This window comes from Theropithecus gelada, chromosome 7b, assembly GCF_003255815.1.
Source record: "Theropithecus gelada isolate Dixy chromosome 7b, Tgel_1.0, whole genome shotgun sequence".
Taxonomy (NCBI): domain Eukaryota; kingdom Metazoa; phylum Chordata; class Mammalia; order Primates; family Cercopithecidae; genus Theropithecus; species Theropithecus gelada.
The window spans coordinates 90,204,110-90,223,652 of record NC_037675.1 but is presented as its reverse complement, the minus strand read 5'-3'; positions in this window follow the sequence as shown (position 1 = coordinate 90,223,652).

The following is a 19,543-nucleotide window of genomic DNA, read 5'->3' as shown; positions in this document are numbered from 1 at the left end:
AGCAACTTAGGTTTAGTTACTTGCAAAAATTCCTCCAGCTAGTGAGTAGCACAACCAAAATTTGAACTCATGTTTAGTCAAAATCCTGCACCCTCAACCAACTGTACACTTCTAACTACACTTGACTTCTCCCTACTCCTTCTGAACTTCATATAGTGTCTTTCCACATGCTGTCTAATATCTGCAGTGTCCTTATCTCCTCCCCACATGCCTTTTTTTTCTTATTGGTGTAGATCGATTCAGGCCAAATTCCCACTCTACTGTGAATCTTATGGATGCTCCAAGGGCCTCTGTGCAAGATATCATTAATACTCTTATTATACAACTAGGCTGGGAGCAGTGGCTCACATCTTTGGGCGTAATCCCAGCACTTTGGGAGGCTAAGGCAGGCGGATCACTTGAGCTCAGGAGTTCAAGACCAGCCTGGCCAATATGGCAAAACTCCATCTCTACAAAAAGTATAAAAATTAGCTGGGTGTGGTGGCACACGCCTGTAGTCCTAGCTACTCAGGAGGCTGAGGTGGGAGCATCTCTTGAACCCTGCAGGCAGAGGTTGCAGTGAGCCAAGATCGCGCCGCTGCACTCCAGCCCAGGCAACAGAGCAAGATGCCATCTCAAAAAAAATAAAATAAATAAAAATGAAAAAATAAAACTTATTGTGCTACATTGTAATATCTGATTCCCTTAGTAGACTTTAATGTATTCGTCCAGCACATGGCACATGACAATAATCATTTTACAGACATTTGTTGAATGAATAGTTGAATGAAGCTCAATACATACTATACTTCTATACTAAGTGCAAAATTGAGAGTTATATTTTAAATGAATAATGTAATGTTTGAATGTGTACTTTGTCATCTATATAAATGCTTAGGGAACCAATTTTAACCATTTAAAAACATGGTGCTGTATAACATTTTTTAATTAAAATGCCAAAGCCTTTGAAGATTAGTCTTTGTAAGTGTAGTTAACATAAACATTTTTGAAAATTCTTTTTTTTTTTTTTTTTACACAGGGTCTCACTCTGTTGCCCAGGCTCAAGTGCAATGGCACAGTCTCTGCTCACGGCAATCTCTGCCTCCGGGGCTCAAGTGATCCCCCCACCTCACCCTCCCAAATAGCTGGGACTACAGGCACTGGGCCATCATGCCTGGCTAATTTTTGTAGAATTGAGGTTTTGCCATGTTGCCCAAGCTGGTCTTGAACTCCTCGCTCAGGTGATCTACCCACTGTGGCCTCCTAAAGTGCTGGGATTACAAGCATGAACCACCGCGCCCAGCCAGATAGTTTTCTTTCTAGAAAATTTTGTTATATAGGAAATCTCTTATTTTTAAAAATATTTACTTTGTATTCTGTAATTTATTGGACACTTTGATTCAGTAATTTAGAATACTACCTTCATCCTCTACTAATTCTAGTATATACTGAATCCTATTTCTGCCTTGTCTCTTCAGTGCCATTGATATGAAGGTTAATATTTATGACTGTACAACACAGTTTTAATTTCTGTAGCTTTGTTTTCAAATCTTCACATTTTTTTCAAGTCTTACGCCTATGTGAGCCTTTATTCATAGAAAAACTATTTTATGCCATAAAGTAGTCACAATCCAATATTACTGGCATTTCAAATACTTGGACAAAAATTTTTCTTTATCTGGTGAGAAATACATACTTAATAATATTCTGCTACTACTATAGTAATCTCCAAATAAAAAAAGTGCTATAAAACTAGCAACCTCCCTGAAAATAAATAAAATGCTTCTCAATTTTTGTTCATAATTTGCATTACATTAATCTCAAATTACTGACCAATTGCCAAGATCTGTTTTCTGCTAGAGCTCTCCAGTGACGTCGTTACCTGTTATTTTGACAAAGGTCTTAAGAAAGTGAAAATGAAATTATTAAACATCTCCTTTGATTCTAATTTTCTTGTTTCACAGAAAACTTCACAGTCAGAATTTCACAGGCAATTTCACATTCACTAAGGAGATCTATCCAGGTGTTTTTAGGAATATTTATCAATTCCCTCTGATTCATATCATATAAGACAGGCTAAAGAGTTTTAAACTAAGCATATAAAGAGAGCTGATTACACTGAATTGCTTTTTCTATCAAGCTTCTTGTACTCTGAAAATCAGGTTCTGAAGTCTGAAAATAAATTAATTTTCAACAACTGAAGTAGGCTGAGAACTCTGTTGGTATAAATTCTATTTATGTGACAGCCACCTCTAGCGCCACTTTATCCTGATGTGATTGAACATGATATGAAAGAGTGCCTTATTCTTATTCAGTGGCAAAGAGCCATGGCTGATTCTTTTAAATACTTTTTAAAAAGAAAAGTAGACCTAGACTTTTTTTTTAGCTGAAACAATGACATTTTAATCAAAATAAAATCTACCTCCCCTGTAGCATTTATATGTAAAACAGTTAAAGACCTTTAACTTTTATTTTTATTTTTTAGACAGGGTCTTACTCTGTCACTTAGGCTGGAGTACAGTGGTGAGATTGTGGCTCACTGTGGCCTCTACCTCCCAGGCTCAATTAATCCCCCTGCCTTGAGCAGCTGGGGATGCAGGCATGCACCACCACGCCCAGCTAATTTTTCTATTTTTTTTTTTTCTTTTTTTTTATAGATAGGGTCTTACTCTGGTGCCCAGGCTGGTCTTGAATTCCTGGGCTCAAGCAGTTCTCCCACCTCGGCCTCCTAACGTGCTGGGATTATAGGTGTGAGCCACCACGCCCAGCCAATCTTTAACTTTTATTGGGAATCCTGATATAAGTATTTTAAAATATAAAACTTCTTATGAAAAGATGCAATATAGAGGCCGGGTGCGGTGGCTCACATCTGTAATCCTAGCACTTTGGGAGGCCGAGTCAGGTGGATCACTTGAGGTCGGAGTCTGAAACCAGCCTGGCCAATATGGTGAAACCCTGTATCTACTAAAAATACAAAAATTAGCCAGGTTTGGTGGTGCATGCCTGTAATCCGAGCTATTTGGGAGGCTGAGGCAGGAGAATCGCTTGAACCCGGGAGGCAGAGTTTGCAATGAGCCAAGATTGCACCACTGCACTCCAGCCTAGGCAACAGAGTGAGACACTGTCTCAAAAAAAGAAAAGAAAAGATAAGGAAAAAAATGCAATATACATTATATTCTTACCTCCCTGCCTTCTACTCTGATCTGCCACAAAGACACTTATATACATATGTAAGAGGAGGACAATGAGACAGAAAATTTCTTTGATTTGGCTACAGTACTGCTCTTTTTTTTTTTTTTAGAAAAATTAAGTTTCAAAATGCTTTACCACCACCATCCAAACTCCCTACCAAGCTATCTAAAGGGCCTACATTTGTAGCTACTGGCTATTTCACCAACCATATCTTACCTCCTCAGCCTTGCTCATTCCACTTAAGTGACACTGGCCTTCTTGCTGGTCCTTGACTGCGATTAGCAGGTATTCACATTTGCTATTCGCTGACAGCTACACTCTTCCCCCAGGTATGCACCTGCCTCACTCTGCCACCTCACAAAGGTCCCCACTGAAGTGTGTCACTTCATTAAAGAGGTCCTCCCTCCAAACCATCTCCATCTCATTTTCCTTCCACATTTTTTCATCAAAGCACCTACTACCCCAGACAAAGACTGTCTCCTTGACCAAACTGTAATCAGGCTCCTTTGAGTCCTTTTCTAGATTTGGCCTCAAACTTGGGCTTCTGTGTACAAGTCTTGCAGAGCCCGGTTTTACTGAGAATTATGCTATGTCAGTCAAGAGGAATCCTTCACCCTCAATAGCTGATCACGCTTGATATCTGATCAAATTCCTCATCTCCCACTGTCCCCCAGGGGATGGCTGATCACCCTAGCCTGTTAAGTCAGTTCAGCAAGAATTCCTCCTCCCTTGATGTCTCCTCTTAGTGATTCCTGTCCATCGACCACTCACCTCCCAACCCCCTGCAACCTGTTTCCTTGGCTATAAATCTCCACTTGCTCTTGCTGTATTTGGAGTTGAGCCCAGTTCTATACTGTCTCTTTTGCCCGATTGTAATAGCTCCTGAATGAAAATCAGTTTTGCTCCTTTAACTACTGTCAGGCTGTGGTTCTCTTTAATATCACCAGACGTATTTTAGAAGTATGATTTTATAGTTGGCCCTCCATAACTGTGAGTTCCACATCTGTGGCTTCAAGCAACCATGGATTGAAAATATTTAAGGGCATTCACAGTGGCTCATACCTGTAATCCTAGCACTTTGGGAGGCTGAGGCAGGTGAATTGCTTGAGCCCAGGAGTTTGAGACCAACCTAGACAACATAGAGAAACCCCATCTTCTACAAAAAATAGAAAAATTAGCTAGGCATGGTGGTGTGCACCTGTAGTCCCAAGCTAGGAGAGATACAGAGCAAGATGTTGTCCAGAAAGAGAGAAAGAGGGAAAGAGAGAGGGAAGAAGGGAGGGAGGGAGGAAGGAAGGAAGGAGAAAAAGAAAGAAAAAGAAAAAGAGAAGAGAAAAGAAAGAAAAAGAAGAGAAAAGAAAAGAAAAGAAAAGAAAGATGCAGTGACTCACGCGTGTAATCCCAGCACTTTGGGAGGCCAAGGCGGGAGGATCACAAGGTCAGGAGATCGAGACCATCCTGGCCAACACGGTGAAACCCCGTCTCTACTAAAAATACAAAAAATTAGTCAGGTGCAATGTCAGGCGCCTGTAATCCCAGCTGTGCCTCAGGAGGCTGAGGCAAGAGAATCACTTGAATCCGGGTGGCAGAGGTTGCAGTGAGGCCGAGATCCCGCCATTGCTCTCCAGCCTGGGTGACAGAGTGAGACTCCATCTCAAAAAAAAAAAGAAAAGAAAAAAGAAAGAAAAGAAAAGAGAAAGGAAGGAAGAGAGAGGGAGGGAGGAAGAAAGGAAGGAAGGAAGGAAGGAAGGAAGGAAGGAAGGAAGGAAGGAAGTANGAGGGAGGAAGGAAGGAAGGAAGGAAGGAAGGAAGGAAGGAAGGAAGGAAGGAAGGAAGGAAGGAAGGAAGGAAATATTGGGGGAAAAATGATAGTTACATCTGTACTGAACATGTACAGACTTTTTCCTCATCATTATTCTTTAAATAACAGAGTATAAAAACTATTTACCTAACATTTACATTGTATTTGTTATAAGTAATCTAGAGGTGATTTAAATTATAAGGGAGGATGTGTGTAGGTTATGTGCAAATAGTATGCCATTTTATATAAGGAGCTTGAGCATCCATGGATTTGGGTATCTTTGGGGGTCCTGGAACCAATTATCCATGGAAATCAAGGGACAATTGTATATATTACTGTCGATTTCTGCCCTCAACTTCCTTTTCCCCACAACATAAGCATCAAGAGTAGGGTCTTTGCTGTATCTTTAGTGCCTACAATAGTACTTGGCACATAATGTGTGCACAACAGACATTTGTTGAATAAATGGCTTTCTTTCCAATAATATTATAGTCAATACAAGTTACTAATCACTTTCAGTTTAAAGATCCAAATAATATTAGCATTTTGATAAATGTTAACACTTGATAGTAATAGATTATTTAATTGAACACAATATCTATACTTTCTCATAAAACCCTAGAAAAAACTTTCATCTCAAGAACACACACTATATACATATACATATACACAATATACACACATATACAAATATTTACCAATACAAATATAGAAACAAGGAGCATATGTCTACAACTTATAAATGAATTTGTGTGTGTGTGTGTGTGTGCATATGGAAGGGGTGGGAAGGAGAGGGAGAGGAAGAATGGTAAAGGAAATGCAATAAATGTTAATTTCAAGGAATCAAGAAATATGGATTAAAATTAAAGTATACAGGGATTCTCTTTATCATTTATTTCAGCCTGAAATTGTTTCTAAGTTAAAAAGTTAGAAGAGAACAAAAAACTTTTTGCACAATAAACTAACCACTGTGTCTATAGTACAATCCAGCCCAAAACAATCTTTTAGCTTGTGCTGAAGAGCATACAGTTGTCTTTTTACATTTGAAAAATTATTTCACAGGCTTCTCATAATCTAGAGGACAGATCGAGAAACACTGCCCTAACTCACTTGTTATTATCAGCCAAATTAGAGTGACCAAAACTTTTACAGAACCTTCAGAGGAATGATGCCTCTGTGGAGTTGACTATTTGCTTGCATATTGCTCTTGATGCTGTTGCTAATCAAAGATGTTTAACCAACTGTTTTTGAATTACAACACCATTAATACATTTCATTTGCTTTTTATATATTGACTGTGGATAGGTGACCTTTCTGAAATTACTCTTTAAGGATCTTTCAGATCTTGGTTCCTCTGAATGTAATCTTTTTCTTCAAAATTTTAATCTTTGGTTTTCAGTTGTTTGACCATGATATGTCCAGGATTGCTTGCGTGTATGTTTTATATATATCCTTCTTGAGATTTTCTAACCTTCTTGGATCTGTGGTTGTTACCTTTAATTAATTTTAGAAAATTATCAGCTATTATATCCTCAAATAAGTTTCTATGCCTGTTCACTCTCTTTTTCCCTTGTAGGACTCCAATTACATGTGTGTTAGATTATTTGATGTCGCAGCTCTTGAGTGCTGTTTTCTTTTTTCCACTTTATCTCTTGATTTGGACAATTTCCAATGCTCTAATTTAAAAATCACTAATTCTTTCCACAGCAGTGTCAGTCAGTAGATTGATGAATCTGTTGAAGGAATTATTTATCTCTGATATTATATCTTATATTTTTAGAGTTCCCATTTGATTCTTTTTTATAGTTTCTATCTCTGCTGAAACTTCCCATTGCTCATGCATATTGTCCACCTTTTCCCCAAGATTCTTTAACATACTAGTCATAGTAATTTTAAAGTCTCTGTAATAGTCAGGACTCTTCAGAGACTCCGAACCAATAGCATGTATGTAGGTGTATATTAAGAGATTTATTATGAGGGATTGACCCATGTGATTGTGGAGGCCAAGAAGTCCCATGATCTGCCATCTGCAAGCTGGAGGCCCAGGAAAGCAGTGCAACTCCAGCCCAGACCTAAAGGCCTGAGATCCAGGGGAACTGATGATATAAGTCCCTGTCTGAGTCCAAAGGCCCCAAACCAGTAGCATCCATGTCCAAGTGCAGAAGAAAATAGGTGTTTCAAGTAGAAAGCAAATTTTCCCTTCCTTTGCCTTTTTGTTCTATTCAGTTCCTTAACAGATTGGATGCTGCCCTTCTTTATTGGTGAAAGTGATAGAGACAGGAGACAGCCAAGTGTCCCTGGTGAAATCCCGACTTCAAGCCTAAAGCAGCCTGAAGGCTGAAAAACCCGGACTGCTGGTCCCAGATGAAGCCCGTCCTTTCCTGACTGATTCTCTCTGAATAATGCCCATCTGCACAATGGGAGGGCAGGGTGGAGCCTCAGGAATTTTGTGCCATTTGCAGAGGGGAGGAGCCTGGTCTCTTCAGTTCCTGGGTAATGACCTGGGATTCAATCTGTGAGGCAGGAGATCTGCTAGCAGGACTTTCTCTTGCTTTGCTGAGGGTTCCTCTTTCCTTTTTTCTTTTCACCCAATAAACCCTGCCCTACTCAACCTACAGTGTGTCTGTGGGCCTAAATTTTCCTGTTGTGTGACAAGAATCTGGTTGTTTTCTACAACAAAAGCAATATTCTTTATTTAGTGTACCAATTCAAATGCTTATCTCTTCTGGAAACACCCTTACAGACAGAAGTTGTTGGAATAATCAAATAGGGACTGTGATGATTAATTTCATATGTCAACTTGACTGGACTATGGGATGCACAGATAACTGTAGAGCAAAAATAGTGTTTTACACTAGTGTTTTACAAAATAATGTTTTACACTAGTGTTTACCAAAACAAAAAATAGTGTTTAACAGTTATCTGGGCATCCCTTAGCCCAGCCAAGTTGACATATAAAATTAACCATCACAGTCCCTATTTGATTATTCCAACGACTAGTCATCTCTGAACCTGGTTCTATTGATTGCTTTATCTCTTCACAATATCCCCCCCACCCCTGCCTTGCTCTCTGTGTGTCTTATAATTTTTTAGCATATACCAGAACACTGTAGGTAGAAGAATAGCAGAGGATGAGGAGCATAGCGCTGTTTATACCTGGAAATGGGTATGCCTCTTCCCTTTCAAGCAGTTAATCTGGTCAGGAGTTGAACTAGCTTTGGGCTTTATCGTTGCTATTGTTACCTTCAGTGCACCACAAGCTTCATATTCCTCCAAAAGTGAGCTGTTGTTACTTTGCGCATGTATCATGTCTGGGGTGCTGCAGGATTATTCCCAGTGCTTCTGCTCTACCCTCCACTTTCATTAGTCTGTGCAGGGGCTGTGCCACAGTAGGGAGGGAGAGGTTTTCTCTATGTTCCCCCTTCCCCAAGAGCAGACTCTTGATTCTTGTTACTCAAGCTAAGATTGTGGTGGGGGCAGGAGGGTGTTCTTGGTTCTTTTGGTCCAGCCTCTCAGGCTTAGGCAGAACTGGGAACCTGGGCCTGGGGACAGGCCTTTCTTGGTGTTCCTGCCATCTCCTCATGATAGTCAAATGCTACCTTGTAACTCTGTTTGATCTTGTTTGGGAGAGTTTTTCTGCTTCCATCCTAGCAATAAACAGACCTCTGCTTTGTATTGGTGCAGATTCCTGAGTCCCAGAGGATATTTTCCCCTCTCTAGGCACCAACTGGTTTTGATTCTACCCCTTACCTACAAGCAGGGGATATTTGCCTGGGGCAGGCTTTATGAGAAGAGTCCAGGAAAGTAGGTGGAGATTAGCGTCTGTCCCCCAGTGACAGCTGATTGCCAATCAGGCATGTATGCTTGTTCCACTAAGCGGGGCTCTCTCCATTTTCCTGCTCTGACCCCAATCTTTCTGATGAAAGCCGTCGAGGAGCTTACAGCTGGTGGGCAACACTGACATTAAAGAATTATACAAGCAAATATAAAGCTACAACTTTGATCAATATTCAGCAAGAGGAACCCGTTGTAATGAGATTGTGAGGGGGAATGTGACCTCTTCAGGAAGGTCAGGGAAGACTTTGCTGTCCAGTGATAATTGACTCAGGTATGTAGGCTGGTACAAGTCAACTAGTTGAAGTGTCCTGAATGAGGGGAGCATTTCCAGCAGCTGAGGATCAGCATGTAAAAAGTCCCGGTCGGGCTGGGCACTGTGGCTTATGCCTGTAATCGCAACACTTTGTAAAGCCAAGGCAGGAGGATCGCTTGAGCCCAGGAGTTTCAGGCTGCAGTAAGTTACTATAGTGCCACTGTCTGGGTGACAGAGCAAGACCCTGTCGGGAAAAAAAAAAAGTCTCTATGGCAGGGTAATATGGCAAGTACTAGGAACTGAAAGAAAGTAAGAAGTTCTAGGATAAGAAGGCCCAGTGAGTACAAGGAGGGTATAAAATGAGGGTAAAGAGACAGAAGCAAGACCATCATGGACATTTTGGTCTTGTTAAGAATTTTTGTCTTTATCTTAAATAGTGGGAAGGCATTGGAGAATTTCAAATTGAGGTTGATGGGGAAAGGGATGTAATTGCAATTAGATTTGAAAAAAATAATATTTAAGCAACATATAATTCAGATCTCCCAGTATTTGTATTTTATATATGAATGCCTTTGAATGATATAAGTTTTGTCATATTTTTAAAGAAAAAATTTTTGAAGATAAACTAGGGTATACTAGAATGGATTACAAATAAGGGAGTCACATTTGAACTGCTCGGTGACATTCCAATATTTTATATTGGCAAGTGACCGCCCCATACTTGTAATACTGTAAGTTATAATTTAGAAGAAATTTTAAATGAATTTATCTGGTCCCATCGCATTGCACTGTATTATATTGCAGATTAAGTTATGAGCAAGCCTATATTCAGAAACATTTATTACAAGTATATTTACTTTTAAATGGTGGCAAAATATGTAAATCAAGTATTATTAAATGCTTATAGGGGTACACAGAATAAAATAAAAACAAATATTGCAAAATGTAAAGATATCGTTTAGAAATAATGTTTCGGCTGGGCGCGGTGGCTCAAGCCTGTAATCCCAGCACTTTGGGAGGCCGAGACGGGTGGATCACGAGGTCAGGAGATCAAGACCATCCTGGCTAACACGGTGAAACCCCGTCTCTACTAAGAAATACAAAAAACTAGCCGGGCGAGGTGGCGGGTGCCTGTAGTCCCAGCTACTCGGGAGGCTGAGGCCGGAGAATGGCGTGAACCCGGGAGGCGGAGCTTGCAGTGAGCTGAGATCTGGCCACTGCACTCCAGCCTGGGCGACAGAGCGAGACTCCGTCTCAAAAAAAAAAAAAAAAAAGAAATAATGTTTCAATTGTTGACTAATAAAACAACAGTTTTATTTCCCAGTAGAGTCCGTGACTTTAAAATATATGTGACATTTCACTACTATCATTGTCTTTTTTTTTTTTTTTTGAGACAGAGTCTCACTCTGTCACCAGGCTGGAGTTACAGTGGTACAATAGTGGCTCACTGCAACCTCTGCTCCTGGGTTCAAGCAATTCTCCTGTCTCAGCCTCCTGAGTATCTGGGACTACAGGCATGCGCCACCATGCCCAGCTAATTTTTGTATTTTTGGTAGAGATGGGGTTTCACCATGTTGGCCAGGATGGTCTAGATCTCTTGACTGCGTGACCTGCCTGCCTCAGCCTCCCAAAGTGCTGAGATTACAAGTGTGTGTGCCACCACGCCCAGCCTACTATCCTTGTCTTTTATGCATCCTGACTTTATCTTCTTTTATCACCAATTATCACATCTCCTCTTTCTAGGAAGGTACTATCTAGAATTAAATTGTATTTGCCTCTCCAGGAAATATCCTCCTACATCAAAATTAGCTTTTTATCTCTCCATACATATTTTGCAATTAAGTTTCTTTCTTTTTTCACAACCTATGCTAAATCTACTTTTATTTGCTATCTTTCCTACATCCATTTTTTTAAAAAGTAGTAAGTTTTAATGATGAGTAGAATTCAGAAATGTATCTTTTAATAAGAGCATGTTTACTCTATAATTCTTTTGTAATTTAAAAAATATGGTGTTTACTTGAATTAAAATATGTATATGTAGTTATATATATTTCATTTGTTTATATATTTTTTCACTTGTTTTTAAAGATACTTATGTCTTTATTTCATTTTCATCTTTGGAACATAAATTTCTCAAAACACAGACTATGCATTCATTTTTTTTATTACTCCCCCATAATGCCAAGCCTAATGATTCACATGTGGGCACTCAATTTATGTTTTAAAATGACTATGGTGGTGATTCTTTACCTTTTACTTTCTGTGACATGCTTTCAAGTAGTAGAATTGTTGGCAATGTCCTTGAAGGAATTAGAAACATGAAGGAACTTGAAACAAGTCAGCAGTAATTACAGAATAATCACCATTATAATACATAATAATGTCTTTTAGTATCTTTGCAAGCATCTACAGTTACTACATTCTCAAATATTGCATAACTGTTTGAGTGGAATCATTTATGTCCCTGAAGGTGTTAATTTATTGAGCAAAGATTTCTCATGTTTTCCTTTATTAGACTGATGTCAAGATAGATTTCTTACTGGTAGTTTAGCTTTACTATGGCTATCTACTATGTTGCATTACCTGCCTAAGTCAATATTCTCAGTTGCTGCAAAAATAAATTTTACATATTCATCATAACTTAGTAGGATTTCCAGTCAGGAAATAAACACGTGGTTGCAGTGTGTTGGATCTGTGTTAGGATAGTGTTCTGTAGGTCTCTCACCTTTCTCATATCTTGCAAGTACAGGTACTTGCTGCCTTGGTTCCAGACTGTCTTTCAAGGATATTTGTGTAGTGAACAGTGATGGAAGATAAAGATAGTGTGATACTCCTCTCAAACAGGGACAGATTTGTTTATTGTCCCTATAATAATGATGACATCTCCTTCAGGGCAAAGGTCAGACAGGTTTACTGCCCATTATAAAACACTTAGGTTCCCTAAGCTTGGTTGGAATTCCTGTCCTGTAATGCAACTCACTGTGTGTGTAGGTATCACCTGGCCCTCTGCATGTTGCCCTGTAAGAATTGGGGTTCAGGGATCCAGTGGTCAAGAAACCACAGAAGAAGCTGAACAATGAAACTTGGAAGTGTGGGTATTAATTCCAACTCCTAGAGAGATGAACTTTAACCAATGGGAAAGAGGGAACAAGAGGAAGCTGGATGAATAAATTCTCATCCTCCTTCCCATGGATTACTCCATGGCATGATTTGTCCTTGCAGCACATTGAGGGACATCCTGTGTGCCAAGTGGATGTGCCTGCCTGGTGACCTGCTCTGTCTCTTCTGGCTTCGGAGAAGATGGTAGCCAGGGAGTAACGTCACTTTATGTCACGTCGCATCGCTTCACAGTTTTCCTCCCCTCACTTCCTTTTCCTTAACCTAACTGCCCTGGGCTTGCCCTACCCAATTAAAACATCAGTGCCTTAATCATTGCCTCAGGCTCTGTTTTCTTGAGACTCCAGACTAAGGTAGTGGCTAAGTAAAGAAGGAGAACTATAGATTCTGAAAGAGTAAGTGGCAAACACATGCTCTTGAGAACACACATCCTGGAAGCAGAAACAATTTCCTAAAATCCTGTAAGTGCTGCTATAAAGGTATGTATGATTGTATAAAATATATTAGGGACTGGCTGGGTGCAGTGGCTCATGCCTGTAATCCCAGCACTTTGGGAGGCCGAGGTGGGTGGATCACCTGAGTTCAGGGGTTCAAGATCAGCCTGGCCAACATGGTGAAACCCCTTCTCTACTAAAAAATACAAAAAATTAGCTGGCCCTGGTGGTAGATGCCTGTAATCCCAGCTATTCGGGAGACTGAGAGAGGAGAATCACTTGAATCCAGTAGGTGAAGGTTGCAGTGAGCCGAGATAGCCCTACTGCACTCCAGCCTGGGTAACAGACCGAGACACCATCTCAAGAAAATAAAATGTACTAGCAACTTAAATGAACACTGATTAATTCTGGAGGTTGTGTATGGGGATGTCACAGCGAACTATAGAATAGAGGTGTGTATTTGATTTCTAGGGCTACTGTAATTAAGTACCATAAACTGAGTGGCTTCAACAGTAGCAATTTCAACAATAGAAAGTGTTGGCAGTGTTAGTTCCTTCCGAGGGCTGTGGGGCAGAATCAATTTTATTTTCTTCTCCTAGTGTCTGGTGGTTGTGCCAGTTCTTGACAGTCCTTGACTTGCAAATCTCTGCCTTCATCTTTACACAGTTTGCCTTGTGTGGGTGTCTGTATCCCAATTACCCCTTTGTCACATTGAATTGGGGCCCACCTTACTCCAGTATGAATTTCATCTTAATTTAAGGAATTGTAATCTGCCATGAAATATTTTCCAAATCAAGTCACATTCTAAGGCAGCAATCCCCAACCTTTTTGGCAACAGGGACTGGTTTTGTGGAAGACAATTTTTTCATGGACGGGGTGGGTCAGGATAATTCAAGTGCATTACATTTGTTGTGTACTTTCTTTTATTATTACACTGTAATATTTAATGAAATAATTATACAACTCACCATAATGTAGAATCAGTGGGAGCCCTGATCTTGTTTTCCTGCAACTAGACAGTCCCATCTGGGGTTGATGGGAGACAGTGATAGGTCATCAGGCTTTAGATTCTCTTAAGGACCGTGCAACCTAGATCCCTCTTACGTGTGCAATCTATTCACAATAGGGGTTGTGCTCCTATGAGAATCTAATGCCCCTGCTGATCTGAGAGGAGACAGAGCTCAGGTGGTAATGAAAGCAATGGGGAGTGGCTATAAATACAGATGATGCTTCGCTCGCTTGCCTGCTGCTCACCTCCTACCATGCAGCCTAGTTCCTAACAGACCACAGATGGGTACCAGTCCGTGGCCTGGGGATTGAGGACCCCTGTTCTAAGGTATTGGGTGTTAGGATTTCAACCTATGAATTTGGGAGGAACACAATCCAACTCATAATAAGGCGGTCCATTTGGGCTGGACCTCAAAGATTCTGTAGGAGTTTAACAGGCTGACAGTGGATGGTTGAGGGTATGGCACAACATGGAGGCTGCAAATGTATACACAGTTCTTGAAAGGCCTGGTTAATTTTAGGAATTACCAGCAATCTAGGATGTCTAGACAGCAGGGCTAGTTCAGAGCAGGGAGGAACTGGCTGGAGGTGAGTCTGTTAAAAGAGATGGGAGGCATTGTGTGTCACATGAGGAGTTGGTACTTTATATAGCAATTAGATGCTACCCAATGTTTGTTTAAAATTACTTTCGTTACTTTTCCCTAACAATAAAAGCAATGGGTGTGTGTAACTGAGATGTCAGTTTTGACTTCACTACTGCTTGGAGAGTTTAACGTGGCTTGAACTCCAAGTTTACCAGTTAGAATCCAGGACTTCCCTGCCTGCTCCCCACCGACTTTATTATTCTCTTCTTGTGGCATTGCTTCTGCTACATCAACTCACATGAGAAGCCCATTTCTCCAGTTTCCATTTTAAGAAAGAACCCACCTAACATTTCATGAGTTTAGAAATGTTATGTAAGATTTGAAAGGTTTTGGAGAGAGCTACATGGCAGGACTTGCAATTTTGCCATCTCACTTTCATTCCTCCTTCATCTTCCTGGAGCAACAAATTCTTCCTCATTCTGCCTGCAGAACAGTTTTGTCCACATTTGGTTCCTTTAGGATCTAATTTTCTATGCCAAGCACTCATTCAGGTATTTTGTTTGTTCTATACAAACATAATTCTTTTCCCATGCAGAATGCTGAAAAACAAAATTATCTCATTTTATTTTTGTGTGTGTGTGTGTATTTTGAGATTGTGTGTGTGTGTGTGTGTCTGTCTGTCTGTCTGTCTATGTGTATTTTGAGATAGTCTCACTCTGTCACCCAGGCTGGAGTGCAGTGGCACAATTGGCTCACTGCAGCCTTGAACTCCTAGGTTCAAAGGATCATTCTTGCCTCAACCTCTCTACTAGCTGGGATCATAGGCCTGTGCCACTACACCCAGCTGCTTTTTAAATGTTTTTGTAGAGACAGTGTCTCACTATGTTGCCCAGGCTGGTCTTGAACTCTTGGGATCAAGTGACCCATCTGCCACAGCCTCCTAAAGCATTGGGATTATAGGCTTGAGCCACTGTACCCAGCTACAAACACACACACATACACACACACACACACACACACACACACACACACACGAACACATACATAATTTTTTTTGAGACAGAGTTTCGCTTTCTTACCCAGGCTGGAGTGCAGTGGTGTAATCTCAGCTCACCGCAACCTCTGCCTCCCGGGTTCAAGCAATTCTCCTGCCTCAGCCTCCCGAGTAGCTGGAATTACAGGCATGCACCACCACTCCTGGCTAATTTTGTATTTTTCGTACAGACGGGGTTTCTCCATGCTGTTCAGGCTGGTCTTGAACTCCCAACCTTAGGTGATCCGCCTGTTTTGGCCTCCCAAAGTACTTGGATTACAGGCATGAGCCACCACGCACACCCAACACGTATATTTAAAAAGAACTTAGAAAACGTAGCAAGAATAGTCTAAAAATCACCCATCATGATTAAAGACTTAAATATAGGACCTAAAACCATAAAAACCCTAGAAGAAAACCTAGGCAATACCATTCAGGACATAGGCATGGGCAAAGCCTTCGTGACTGAAACACCGAAAGCAATGACAACAAAAGCCAAAATAGACAAATGGGTCTAATTAAACTAAAGAGCTTCTGCACAGCAAAGCACAGCAAAAGAAACTATCATCAGAGTGAGGAGGCAACCTCCAGAATGGGAGAAAATTTTTGCAATCTATCCATCTAACAAAGGGCTAATATCCAGAATCTACAAAGAACTGAAAAAAATTTACAAGAAAAACAAACAACCCACCCCATCAAAAAGTGGGCTAAGGATATGAAAAGACACTTCTCAAAAGAAGACATTTATGCAGTCAGTAAACATATGAAAAAAAGCTCATCATCACTGGTCATTAGAGAAATGCAAATCAAAACCACAATGAGATACCATCTCACTCCAGTTAGAATGGTGATCATTAAAAAGTTAGAACACAACAGATGTGGAGAGGATGTGGAGAAATGGGAACGCTTTTACACTGTTGGTTGGAGTGTAAATTAGTTCAACCATTGTGGCGATTCCTCAAGGATCTAGAACTAGAAATACCATTTGACCCAACAATCCCGTCACTGGGTGGGTATACAACCAAAGGATTATAAAACTTTCTACTATAAAGACATATGCACACATATGTTTATTGTCACACTGTTCACAATAGCAAAGACTTGGAACCAACCCAAATGTCCATCAATAATGATAGACTGGATAAAGAAAATGTGGTGCATAAACACCATGGAATACTATGCAGCCATGAAAAAGGATGAGTTCATGTCCTTTGCAGGGACATGGATGAAGCTGGAAACCATCATTCTCAGCAAACTAACACAAGAACAGAAGACCAAACACCGCATGTTCTCACTCATAAGTGGGAGTTGAACAATGAGAACACATGGACACAGGGAGGGGAATATCACACACCAGGGCCTGTTGAGGGGTGGGGAGCTAGAGGAGGGATAGCATTAGGAGAAATACCTGATGTAGATGATGGGTTGATGGGTGCAGCAAACCACCATGACACATGTATACCTATGTAACAAACCTGCACGTTGTGCACATGTACCCCAAAACTTAAAGTATAATTAAAAAATTACCCATCATATTACAAAACTGTTCACATTTTGGTATCTTTTGTTCTCATCCTCATTATATTATATAACCGGGCTCATTCTATATATATGTTTTTGTATCTTGCTATAAAACATTTACATTCTATTATGGGAAATTTGTAATGTTGCCAAAATTTATCTGCAAAACCCCCTAATTATTGATGGTTTATAATTGGGCATTTAGACTTCCATATTTTTTATTGTCCTAAGTTATGCTGCGATAATTTTTTTTTTTTAAAGACAGAGTCTCACTCTATTACTCAGGCTGCAGTGCAGTGACATGATCATGGTTCACTGCAGCCTTGAACTCCTGGGCTCAAGTGATCCTCCTCCCTCAGCCTCCTGAGTAGCTAGGACTGCAAGTGTAATGCCACAATGCCTGGTTAATTGTTTTTTTTCTTTTTGTAGCAATGAGGTCTCACTATATTCCTGAACTGGAGCAATTCTCCCCCTTTGGCCTCCCACAGTACAGGGATTAATAGCGTGAGCTACTGTTCCCAGCCTTTTGATAAATATTTGAACATGAATTTCAACATGAATCCTGATTTACATTTTTTTCTTATTTCCTTGTGACAGGTATCTAGATGAGAAATTTGTGGGTCAAAGGATAAGAATATTTCAAGGCACAAGATACCAATTCCTAAATTGCTTATAGCAAATGTTGTTAAAAGAGGGGAATTGGCATGATCAGATAAATGATTTTTTTACAGCTAACTCAGGTGGCAGAAGCTAGGGAAAAGATAATTACAGCTTGGACTAAACTGTGGCAGTGGGGATTAGGAAAGTGTGGATGTAGAGATGGGGATGAGGTTTAGTAATATTTCTAAAACAGAGCCGGACTTGGTGACTAAATATTGGAGGTGAGAAACAGTAAGGAACCAAAGGTAACTGCCTACCTTTCCAACCTGCCTAACTGGGGTAATACTGATATTAAAACAGAAAGTGAAGATGGCAAGGTGTGCAGATGTGTAGGACAAGACAATTTGATTAGAGATTTCTTTGATTTGAATTATATACGGTACCAGTTTTTAAAGGCTTTAGGTGGAATCTAATAGGTATTTGAAAATATAGTTAATAGTAGGGAACATCTGCTGGTTTTACCTGCCTGGCATGTGGTGCTAGCTTCAGGAGTTTTTTTTTTTTTTTTTTTCTGAGGAGGATCTTTGGGTGGCAATCTGGTTAGAAGTATTGTCTTACAGTTGCATTTATTTACTAAACATCTGTTTTATGATTTAGATTGCAGGTGTATTTGGTTTGGTAAATGAAGACTGGGGAATGCTAAAGCACCCAAGTCAGCCCTGTGCAGCCCTGCTGGCCCCCATTCTTTCTTATTCCGGTAATACCATTTTGATTTTCTTTGGGAGGATCACTCCATCCCTACTCCCCGTTCCTGTGGTTTTGGTGCACCTGGTGCTACTCTATGGATCCAAAGGCGATATATAAGTCAGCCAATCAGAGTTAACCAGGCTAAAGTCTAACAGTTTCCAGGGGAACTGCTGAGAAAAGCTCTTTCCACAGTGATTGCTAAGCGGGTGGAATATAGAACTGGAGTGGCTGGCAGTTATTTTGCTTGTCTGGCAATGAAGTCTACTCAAAGTAGAACTGAGTTAATTCTGATGACCTGTTTTGTTGCTGTTGTTGTTTTGTTTGTTCGTTTTGTTTTTTTGAGACGGAGTCTTGCTCTGTCGCCCAGGCTGGAGTGCTATGGCGCATTCTCGGCTCACCGCAACCCCCGCCTCCCGGGTTCAAGCAATTCTCCTGCCTCAGCCTCCTGAGTAGCTGGGACTACAGGCATGAGCCACCACGCCCGGCTAATTTTTTTTGCATTTTTAGTAGAGGCGGGGTTTTATCATGTTGGTTAGGCTGGTTTCAAACTCCTGACCTCAAATGATCCACCCGCCTCAGCCTCCCAAGGTGTTGGGATTACAAGTGTGAGCCACTGCACCCAGCCTGATGACCCGTTTCTGATGACATCACTTGAGCCCTAGGATTCAAGTGAATTGATGCCAGTGCTAGAACTTTTCAGTCTTATGAGGCATTAAAATTCCCTTTTTATCTTAAGCCATTTGAGTGGGTTTCTGTCACATACAACCAAAGAAGTCCTGACTAATACAGTATTGGATATCAAATAAGGTTCAAGCCTGGACATGGTGGCTAACGCTGGCTCACGTCTGTAATCCTAGCACTTTGGGAGGTTGAGGCAGTAGGACTGCTCAAGCCCAGGAGTTTGAGGCTAGACTGAGCAACATAGTGAGACCTCATCTCTACTAAATAATAAAAAATTAGCTGAGTGTGGTGACACATGCCTGCAGCCTCAGGTACTTGGGAGACTGAGGTAGGAGGATCAATTGAGCCCGGGAGGTCGAGGCTGCAGTGAGCTGTGATCACACCACTGTGCTCCAGCCTGGGTGACACAGCAAGGCTCTGTCTCAAAAAAAAAAGAAAGAAAGAAAGAAAGAAAGAAAAGGTTCAGGTTTTCAAGTATTCAAGATACAACTAAGAGGAATCCTATTGTGACTGCACAACATTCTCTTTTCTAATTAATGGTTGATAAATATGTAGGGAACAGCTATTGTAGTACCAGGCACTGTGGTAGGCTCTGCGTGTATAATAGGCTGATCAAAGGTAAGACTATAGATATAGATACAGATATTTTTTTGAGATGGAGTTTCACTCTTTGTTGCCCAGGCTGGAGTGCAGTGGTGCGATCTCAGCTCACTGCAACCTCCACCTCTTGGATTCAAGCGATTCTCCTGTCTCAGC